Source organism: Mirounga angustirostris, unplaced genomic scaffold (assembly GCF_029215605.1).
Source record: "Mirounga angustirostris isolate CCGP_5_RB_7025 unplaced genomic scaffold, mMirAng1.0.hap1 SCAF_11, whole genome shotgun sequence".
In the NCBI taxonomy this organism is placed as follows: Eukaryota; Metazoa; Chordata; class Mammalia; order Carnivora; family Phocidae; genus Mirounga; species Mirounga angustirostris.
Genome location: NW_026991719.1, coordinates 49,221,680 through 49,232,412, shown reverse-complemented (window position 1 = coordinate 49,232,412; position 10,733 = coordinate 49,221,680). Strand labels below are relative to the sequence as shown.

The window sequence follows — 10,733 nt, the reverse complement described above, 5'->3', positions numbered from 1 at the left end:
GGTAATGCAAAACTGTCTTTCTTATCCATCTTGATGCATCTTTTATTATTTCTGTGCTTCTGCCAGTTGCTGTAATCCCTCATCTGGAAACCTTAGCTCTTAGAAAACTATTTTCGTGTGTGGATAGTTGTTCAAATTGATGTTTCTGCAAGGTTACAAGTGCTGGAAACTCCTATCCTGCTACCTTGATGAAGTCACTCTCTTTCCTTCCTTTTTTGGTACATATTAAAATAGAAGATCTAACTCTTTGGCCAATGAGTCCATTGTTTGGGCTTCCTCAGTGATGGTTTCTATTTGTGATGGTTTCTATTGATTGCATCTTTTTCCTGTGTTTGGAATTTATTTTCTTGTTTCTTTGTATGTCTTCTGATTTTTTTTTTCCTTGAAAACTGGACGTATTATATAATATATTGTTGCAACTCTGGAAGTCATATTTCTGCTCCACCCCCAACCCAGGTTGTTATTTTTGTTGTTGTTATAGTTCTGTTCATTTAAGGATTCTGTGCAATAGTTATGTAAAGTCTGTATTCTCTGTTGTGTGTGGCCACTAAAGCCTTTGTTTCATTAGTTAGTGGTCAGCTAATAATTGGATGGAGATTTCCTTAAGGCCTGCAATCAGTAAGTCTCCCAGTCTGCAAAGGGGCTCTGTGTACATGGTGGGACATGCCTTTAACCCTCAGCCAGTCAACTGACAACACTGCCTTAGCTTCCACTTCATCCTTGCACAGAGCTTCATGGTCAGCCTGAATGAGGAGCTTAAAGTCTTCTCAGATCTTTCCTGACCATGGGCACAACCTCATGCATGGCTTTCTACACCTCCAGGAATGTGTAGGAATTTATCAAAGCCCTCTATATGGACACCTCAATTCCTTGATTTTCCTTTCAGGTTTTTGGGTAGCCTATTGCTTGTCCGCATCTGTTTATCCACTGCTAGAGGCAGCTGTGGTCATAAACAATTGTCTCTAGTAGTTTTTACCAATTGCCCTTATTTTCCCATTGGGCAAGCTCTGAGAGAGGTCAAATAAGGACAACCTTGTGGGTGGGGTTTTCCAGGGAACCCCCAGACAGGTCAAGTAATAGCATCTCTCTGGGAATGGGTCTTGGACAGAACTCCAGCCCTGTTCTATCCCCTCTGGTGACTACCAGGCTGCTGCTGTTCACTGCAATTTCAGGCTGCTGTTTGTCAAAGCTAAACAAGGAAGCTAGGGGAAACACCAGAAAGCTCCCTGATTTCTTCAGTCCTTTGGTCATTTTCCTGAGTTCTGAAAAATGTTTATGCTGGCATTTTTTGCCAGTTTCCTCATTACTTTTAAGAAGGAGGTAATTTCCCAGAGGTCCTTACTCTTACCTTTTTTACTGATGTTATTCTTAATTTGGGTTTGAGGGAGGGATAGACGATGTTCAGGAAAACATGGGAGTGTGAGTAAATTATTTTATTCACAGGAAGATACTTTTCGTAGGAAAATTGGTATCCAAGAAAACCTGAGGAGGTGAGTAGACTGATGTGAATTCCAGGATAAATAAAATTTGAGCCTTCTCAGAATATACAACAATGAATGGAGGAGGTTAGAGTATACATCAGACCTATTCCATGCTCTTCTTTCTGGGCTACTCCCCCTGTATCATCCTGACATTGGACCTCTTCATACATTTTCTTTGTAAGAGACACCAGCTGACATTCAAGATTGTCTCCTTGGTGCATGAGATTGAGAGGTAAATGAATAGATGAAGGTATTTTCTCATCTTGGAGATAGTGTCTGTCCCAAACTCCAAAACAAACTGTAACTTCTGGATCTCTAAAATAATGCTGATGGTGATAGAAATAATAGCTAACACTTTCTGAGTGCTCATTATTTGCCAAGGACTGTTGTAAGTGTTGACTAGTTTGAGCACAATATATCCTCACAAGGACACTGTGGAGTAGGTACTGGTACTTCACCCAATTTGAACTGAAGGGCAAAAAATTTTACTCCTGTACTTTTTGATAAAATTCCCGTGAATTCATATAGATAGATGATAGATAGATAGATGATGATAGGTAGATAGATAGATAGATAGATGAGAGATGACAGATAGATACATGATAGATGATAGTTAGATGATAGATAGATACATGATAGATAGATACATAGATACATAGATATAGATACAAACACCACAGATTACAGTTGCTTTCACAGATGTGGTTTTCTGAAAGTGTGAACAATTATTGGTAAGGCTGTGAGAGAAAAAACAAATTACAATGTTCCCTTCATGATCATTCCATATTTAATATAGAAAAGTCAGTCTATATTGAAACTGTGTAAAATGTATAATTTGTAGTTATGTGTAAAATGGCGTTAGTTTATAACTTGAGATTATTTTAAAAGGATTCTTCACCTCAAGAAATGTTCAGTAGGCTCTTGGATGATCTTGCTATTTGGGACATTCTTCCACATGTGGGGATATCCTGCATATCCCTGACCCTGGCACATTGAAGGCCAGTAATGCTCCACATCCTTTTGACATTCAAAAATGCCCATACAGATTTCCAAAACATGCACTAAGGGTGGGATTTACCCCTCTACTGAGAACATTTCCCCAGCCTGTGTCATCGATAATAACTGAAAACCCTCTATCATTTCAATTTCAAGCGTTACACTTTCCTAATAGATACTGTTTTCTGCATCCCATCTCCACAAGCACCTTGAAATTGACAGCAGTACAACCCCAATGGGATCTACTATTCAGTAACCCTACAACATTTTTACTGCCCCTCGACCTTCCTATATCCTTATATATGATTCTCTCATGTTCTCTCTCTCTCTCTTCATCTCCCTCTTCCTCCCCTTCCCTCCAACTCTCCCTCCCTCCTTCCAAATTTCAATTTCAGTTGAATCAAATCTCTACATACATAAAACCTGCAGCCCTCCAGTCTTCATCTGAATGTATCCAGAGAAAGAAATACCTGTGCCGAGTGGTACCACCTTAAACCCGTGACATGGACCTCAAGTGGGTCTCTAAAGTTGTCTGGAAATAATACTACATTTCCTTAATCCAGTTCTTTCCAACCCTGGCTGGATATTAGAATAAGATACAGAGCTTTTAGTAATACCAATGCCCCAGCTCTACTCAGAAAATGTGCACTAGGGGCACCTCGGTGGCTCAGTCAGTTAAGCGTCCGCCTTCGGCTCAGGTCATGATCCCGGGGTCCTGGGATCAAGCCGCACATCGGGCTCCCTGCTCGGCGGGAAGCCTGCTTCTCCCTCTCCCACGCCCCCTGCTTGTGTGCTCTTTCTCTCTCTCTCTCTCTCTCACTGTCAAATAAATAAATAAAATCTTAAAAAAAAATGTGCACTAATTAGTACCCCAAATTGTTAATAACTTTCCAGGTGATTCTGTTTTGTTTTTGTTTTTGGGTATTTAAAAAATGTTTATCTCTTTCCAGTTTTATTGAGATATAACTGCTATATAGCACTGTATAAATTTAAAGTGTACACCATAATGATTTGAATTACATATATTGTGAACTGATTACCACCATAAGTTTAGTGGTCAACTGATGGTTTGACAAGGGAGCCAAGAATACTCAACGGAAAAAAGACAGTCTCTTCAATAAATGGCGCTTGGAAAATTGGATATTCAACATATAAAAGAATAAAACTAGACCTCTATCTTTCTGCAGGCGATTCTAATGTGAAGCTGGAGTTAAGAACAAATACCCTAGCTTATTCATTTCCCCACTCTCTTGAACAACCCTTTCCTACCTTACTCCCTTGTCATGCTTCCATAAACTCCTCTCCCTTCTTCATTCACAGCCAGTGATGTTGTTTTCCACTTCACTAATACCATAGAAGCAATAAGAGGAGAACTCCCATAAGCTCCCACTGTTGTCCCACTTCACCTGTGCCCAGAATACTCTGCATTTCCTCCTGCCTTTTGGATGAACTCTTAAGGCTTCTATCTAAAGCCATTCCATGCCACTCATGCACGAGATTCCATTTATACCTGACCGTTTCCCAAGGAAATTTCTCCAGAAATTCTCCCACCCGCCTCTCTTGTATTATTGCTTCTTTCTTTTTTCCTATAATTCTCATTAGTAAACAGACAGCTGTAACTTCTCCCGCTTACCCCTCTAGCTACCACACCATTCTTCTCCTCCCCTCTCTGGCAGATATCCCCCAGAGGTGTGTCTGGATTCACTGTCTCGAAATCTTTTCCTCCCATTCTCAGCTAAACACGCTCTATTTAGCCTTTCTTCTCAATACTCCACCGAAATTATGGGGCACCTGGGTGGCTCAGTTGGTTAAGTGTCTGACTCTTGGTTTTGGCTGAGGTCATGATCTCAGGGTTGTGAGATTGAGCGCCATGTCAGCTCTGTGCTTAGTGAGGAGTCTGCTTGGGATTTTCTCCCTCCCTCTCCCTCTGCCTGTCTCCCACACTCAAATAAATAAATAAATGATTCTTTAAAAAGATGCCCCACCAAAGTTGCTTGTATCAAGGTTGCAAATGACCTCTGTGAGGCTAAATCTAATTGCCATTTCCCCAGTCCTCATCTTACTCTTACTTGACCCTCTCAGCTGCCTTTTAGACAACTGATCATGCCTTCCTCCTTGAAACTTTTTTCTTTATTTGGCTTCTAGAAAAGCAATTTTCCCATTGTTCCTTCTACCTCACTGATTCCTCCTTCTCAGATTTTGCTGGTCTTCCTCTTCCTGACCTCTAAATGTGGTTGGCCTTGAGCTCCATCTTTAGACTTCTTCACTTCTCTAGCTACTCTTCCATGGAGAGCTGATGGAGCATAGTGGTGTAGAAAACCATCCAGAGCAGGGATTTTGCACTGTGACAAAGTTCTGGCCAATGCACTATTCCAGAACCCCCTTCTTGAGTGAAAAAAAAAAAAAAGACAAAGCCTCCAAAGGGGAAAAGACACTAATGAACAAACAACTTTTTCCCCTTTGTCCTTTCCTAATATTTCTGCTATCGTTAAGGCACCCACACAGCTTATTATATCATATTGTATTACATTATATATGTTTGCATTCCCTTTGGTTTTCTATGTTTTGCCATATGGTCGGTGCTTTTGCCAATCTTCTTCTTACATGTTCTGCTGATTTGTTAGATACTCATCCTTAGCTCTACTCTTGGCATATTTAGGCCTGTGGTTTTCAAAGTGTTCCCCTGTAGCAGCAGCAACAGCAGCAGCATCTGGGAACTTGTTAGAAATTCAAATTTACAATACGCATCTCAGACTCACTGAATCAAAAACGCTAAAACATAACAATCTGAGTTTTCACAAAGCTGTCTGGGTGTTAGTAATGGATACAAAATTTGGGAATCTCTGTTCATATCGCTAATACTCAGTTAATGTCAGAAATAAAATAGTATATACTGGTTTCCCTGTATGAAAGCTGGAAGTTTAGTGCCTTTGTACTTCTCGATGTACTTCTCAGACTTCTCAGTCCACCCAGATCCTGCCCTCCCTTTAAATGTCTTTTGGTTGCTATCCTCTCAGATATATTGTCAGGTTGGTATAATTATTCCCATAGCAACATCTCCCCTGCCCATTTCTACTCATATTATATTGTTGTTTGCTATTGTGACTATTACAGGGATGCATATTTGTGTTATCACTTTATATTGACCAGAATCATAGTTCCCATGGGTAGTTGGAATTGGCCCAGCTACACTGCATGGTTTACTCTCCTTAACCTTTCAGCAATCTCACCTGGTTGTGAGACTAGAAACTAGTCAAAAGTAGTGTTTGTGGACCTGTGGTCATGTTTGTGCAAGAGTCTGGTCTGCTCCCTGGAGGAATTCTCTGTGTTTCATTCAGCCTCATTACAATGTTTCTCTTATCTTATGGTCTTTCTTCTCTAAATGCAGAGCTTCACCCAAAGACTGAGGTCAGAAATTTGCATGCATGCAGGAAAGGGATACCAGGGCCAACTTTACTAGCAGTTTGAAAGCTGTGATTTGGATTCTGGGGAGGGGAGCTCCTGACACTGCCTCAGTTTCAATGAGAGTTCTCTCCATCTTCAATATATATATATATATATATATATACACACACACACTGGCAATTAGAGAATGAGGGGAAGCAGTAAGGTCAATGAATCCATCACCCAGAATCTCTTTGCCTAGAGAAACATCACTGAAAAGATGTTAGTGTATAAACACATTTTTACACAACCTTTTGGAATAAAAAAAAAAATTTGAAACACCCTTTTATCAGTCAATACAATGGAAAACTTAATTTTATGGGAACCTAAAAATCCATCAAATGCTTTTTATCATAATTATTTAACTACTTCCCTGGTTATTCCTACTACAATTAATACTATAGTGGATATGTTTGTTCATAAATCTTTGGGGGGATATGTTTCTTTTATTAAGATAATTAAGCAGGGTCATGGATGGTTTAAGATCTGTTACAAGGAAATGATTTAAGTGATTCAAATAGAGGTTAGAGGCTTTATTCCACTGATATGCCTCAGGAAACAAAGAGCAAGTGACTCCTCAATTTAAGCAAAGTTGGAGTTTTACAGGGTAGCGAGGTAGGTGTTCTTGCTGTTTTGGATTAGGCAGCAGATTTCTACTCTAACTGCATCTCATGGTTGGAGGTCATTCCTGTTTTTTGTTTGTTTGTTTGTTTGTGCTCTTTGCTTGGGGTCATTGGTGCAATCTCAATAAACAAGAGAACAGTATTTTTTAAGAACTCGTTTTGCAAGCCTGCAGTTTATCTTTTAGCTAAAGTTTGCCGAGTAAAGGAGGGAGATAGAAAAAAAGGGGGGGGAGGGAGAAAAGAGAAAGAAGGTGGGGGGACCGGAAATCTTTTATTATGTCTTTTCATAGTCCTCTTGGTGAAGATGGATTATTTCTCATAGTCGGTCCATCTAGAAGAGGACATATAAATCAGTAAGACTGTTCAGGAGCTAAAGAAATGTCTTGAGTAGAGGTGGAAGAGGCTTGTTATTTTGTCTTTTGTTTTCCTTAATTATGGCTTGGATGATCTGCTTGGTACCACTGCTCTTGATTAAATGTGATAGGATTGATTTAAGAGTGGTCACTAGCCCCTGAAGGGGGGGGGGAACGTTTGTGAGAAGGACTGCAGTCTTATTTGGAATATGTAGGAAAAGATGTCCCATCTCCTGCCACCTAAAACTAACCCAAAACTTCCCAGAGGTCACAATGATTGCCGTTCACTTACTGAATGTTTTAGTTATGTTCATAGATGTATTAAGTCATGAAAAAGACATGATAAAGGTTTCTGGGACTTCACTTGCAGCAGTCATCACCAATGACTGTGCCTATTCCTCCCCTAGTGCTAGGATGATGCCGGTTGATGGAAGACAGCCTTCTGAACTTTCTTCACTTGTTAAGCAAGTACGTCAATACCTTCAATGGTATCACTGATAGCTCAGGTAACTTCATAGATGACAGCATGGAATTCTCAGGCATTACATCCATCCATCCACTGTGTAATTTTGTAGGCCATAGGGCTCCCCTCCGGTGATAACTGCAGTATAAAATCTATTTTGAGAGGTGATGGGTTCCCCAAAATTGATGCCTAGACTATTGGTTTCCTTGCACAGTTCCTTTTCATCATCAGGTAATAATGGATGTGTTTCATCACAGATTACTCTTCTGATTTGGTAGAGATGGCTTATAACTCTGATCTAAAGAGACAAAATAAAGAGACAAAAATCTCATTAAATTGGTGAGACTAAATGTCTTTTTTTTCTCATTAAACTTTTGTTTTAAAGGGTCTCAAAATTCTGTGACAGAGATTTTTGCTCAAGTTGTTTCCATTCAAAAGTACTAATTTTAAAAACTAATAACTTAAAACTGCCACACACACAAAAGAACAAATGATCCACAAAACATTCTCCTTTCCTTCTGAAGGTTTTATGATGCATTGTGTGATCATTAACCAGTCTTTTCCTATTAAGCTTAAATGGCCAAATGACACAAACAGTTCTGAGACTGTTCTTCCACCACTGATTAAGACTGAGGTGGCAGGTATTGGGGATAATATTCATTCAGCCTTCTGAGGTTTCTGGGTGGACTTGGTGACCTTGCCAGCTCCAGCTGCCTTCTTGTCCACTGCTTTGATGACACCCACAGCAACCGTCTGTCTCATGTCATGAACAGCAAAATGGCCCAGAAGAGGAGAGTCAGAGAAGCTCTCAGCACACATAGGCTTGGCTTGCCGGCAACTATATCAACGATGGCAGCATCACCGGATTTCAAGAACTTGGGACCATCTTCCAGCTTTTTTCCAGAACAATCATCCATCTTCCCCTTCAGCTCAGCAAATTTACAAGCAATGTGAGCTGTGTGACAATCCAGCACGGGTGCAAATCCGGCACTGATTTGGTCTGGATGGCGCAGGATAATCACTAAGGCCAGCTGCTTCCATTGGTGGGTCATTTTTGCTGTCACCAGCCACCTTGCCACAACAAACATCTTTGACAAATACGTTATTGACATTGAAGCCCACATTGTCCCCAGCTAGAGCCTCACTCAAAGCTTCATGGTGCATTTCAACAGACCTTATACTTCAGTTGTAACATTGACTGGAGCACAGGTGACCACCATGCCAGGTTTAAGAATACCAGTCTCCATTCGGCCCACAGGGACAGTACCAATACCTCCAATTTTGTAGACGTCCTGGAGGGGCAGATGCAAGGGCTTGTCAGTTGGACGAGTTGGTGGCAGAATGCAATCCAGAGCTTCAAGCAGTGTGGTTCCACTGGCATTGCCATCTTTACGGGTGACTTTCCATCCCTTGAACCAAGGCATGTTAGCACTGGGCTCCAGCATGTTGTCACCATTCCAACCAGAAATTGGAACAAATGCTACTGTGTTGGGGTTGTAGCCAATCTTCTTAACGTAGGTGCTGACTTCCTTAACGATTTCCTCATATCTCTTCTGGCTGTAGGGTGGCTCAGGGGAATCCATTTTGTTAACGCCAACAATTAGTTGTTTTACACCCAGTGTGTAAATCAGAAGGGCACGCTCAAGGGTCTGCCCATTCTTGGAGATACCTGCTTCAAGTTCACCAACACCAACAGCAACAATCAGGACAGCACAGTCAGCCTGAGATGTGCCTGTAATCATGTTTCTGATAATGTCTCCGTGTGCTGGTGCATCAGTGATGGTCACATAATACTTGCTGGTCTCGAATCTCCACAGGGCGATATCAATGGTGATACCACATTCATGTTCAGCTTTCAGTTTATCCAAGACCCAGGCATACTTGAAGGAGCCCTTTCCCATCTCAGCAGCTTCCTTCTCAATTTTTTTGATAGTTCTTTTGTCGATCCCACCACACTTGCAGATCAGATGACCAGTAGTGGTAGACTTGCCCGATTCTACATGTCCAGTGATGATGATGATGCTGATGTGAGTCTTTTCCTTTCCCATTTTGGTTTCGATTTAGTGGTGGTTTTCACAACACCTGGGTTCTGGTAGCAAACTCGTTGCAAAAACGTGAGATTAAGTATCTTAAAAGGAAAAATACTGAGCAAAGAAACAGGATCCTATCTCATTGGTAGGGGAATACCCGTGGACACTTGAGTCTCAAATTAAATGTGAGTCATTTGTGGCACTCCTGGGTATATCGAAACTCATCAAAGAAGGGGTATAGTTTTCTGCCTGAGCTAGATTATGTGTAGGCTGCTCCTTCTGTAGAATCATCTGTCAGGAAGGTTTCATCACAGCAAACTAATCCCATAAATTTGGGATTAGAGACCGGGATACATCTCTAAAAATCAAGACCCTCCTCTCTGAAGGCATACAGTATAAGGGGTATTTATTGTGGAAGTTATTGTTGCAGTCCTGCCCGGGTAGGGGTTGCATTCTAACCTGCAGTGGTGATGAGAGAGAGAGTCCCAGCTGAGTAAGGGACACATATTTACAAAGGGACCACAGAGCCCACAGCAAGGGTGAGACAAAACAGCAGCATGACATTAACTTCACAGGTGTAGGCCTGGCTTAGAAAATGCCAGAGGCTTTGTGTGTTTGGGAAAGGAGAGGGAAGGGACAGGAAGAAAAAGGAAGGAAAAACAGTATGATGGAGAGTTTGGGAAAGATCTTCTCAATCAGCACTTGGAGGTGACTCTGCAGAGATGCACAAATTCAAACTTAAGGATGTAAATAATAAGTAGCAGAGTTAGGGTATAAAACAATGTGGTGAAGTTGAAACAAAGATCTTATTCCGTTGTCTTGGGTGGCAGGTTTTCAAAATCCAAGGTCATCTACTTGTTCTGATTTTCTTGGTAAAGCTGTCTCCTTCTTGTAGTCTAATGCTTTGGAGGGATATGAAGAAACCCTCGGTTTAAAGTTTCCAGTTAAAGGAGAAACACAATCAGTCTGAGGTTGACATTTTCTCAGCTGGGACACATGAGCCCAAAGATCTATTCCTTATAGCTTGACTGCAGTGTTGGTGATAAAGAGCAAGTTAATAAGGGCCCTTCCAATGAGGCTCCAGTGGATCTTTTGTTGGGATCTCTTCCGGGAGACAAAGATTCTTGGTTTTAAGTTGTACACATGCTCAGGAGACAGCTCCTCCAGAAGGGTGGCTTATACCTATTGGGAATAAGTCTGAATGTATTACATTAGTCCCTTACAGAATTTGTCTACATCTGCTTGCAACACAGTGGAGCCTAAAATAGAGGGCATTATGTCCAATCTCATTTATCTGTCTGTGAAAAATTCATAAAGTGAAAATCTACGATTGACAGAGGGAG

At 41.1% G+C, this 10,733-nt stretch overlaps 1 pseudogene; it reads right to left on the bottom strand.

Moving 5' to 3' along the window:
• Positions 1-7,965: 7,965 nt before the first annotated feature.
• LOC135361936 (elongation factor 1-alpha 1-like) lies at positions 7,966-9,408 on the bottom strand (annotated as a pseudogene).
• Positions 9,409-10,733: the final 1,325 nt, after the last annotated feature.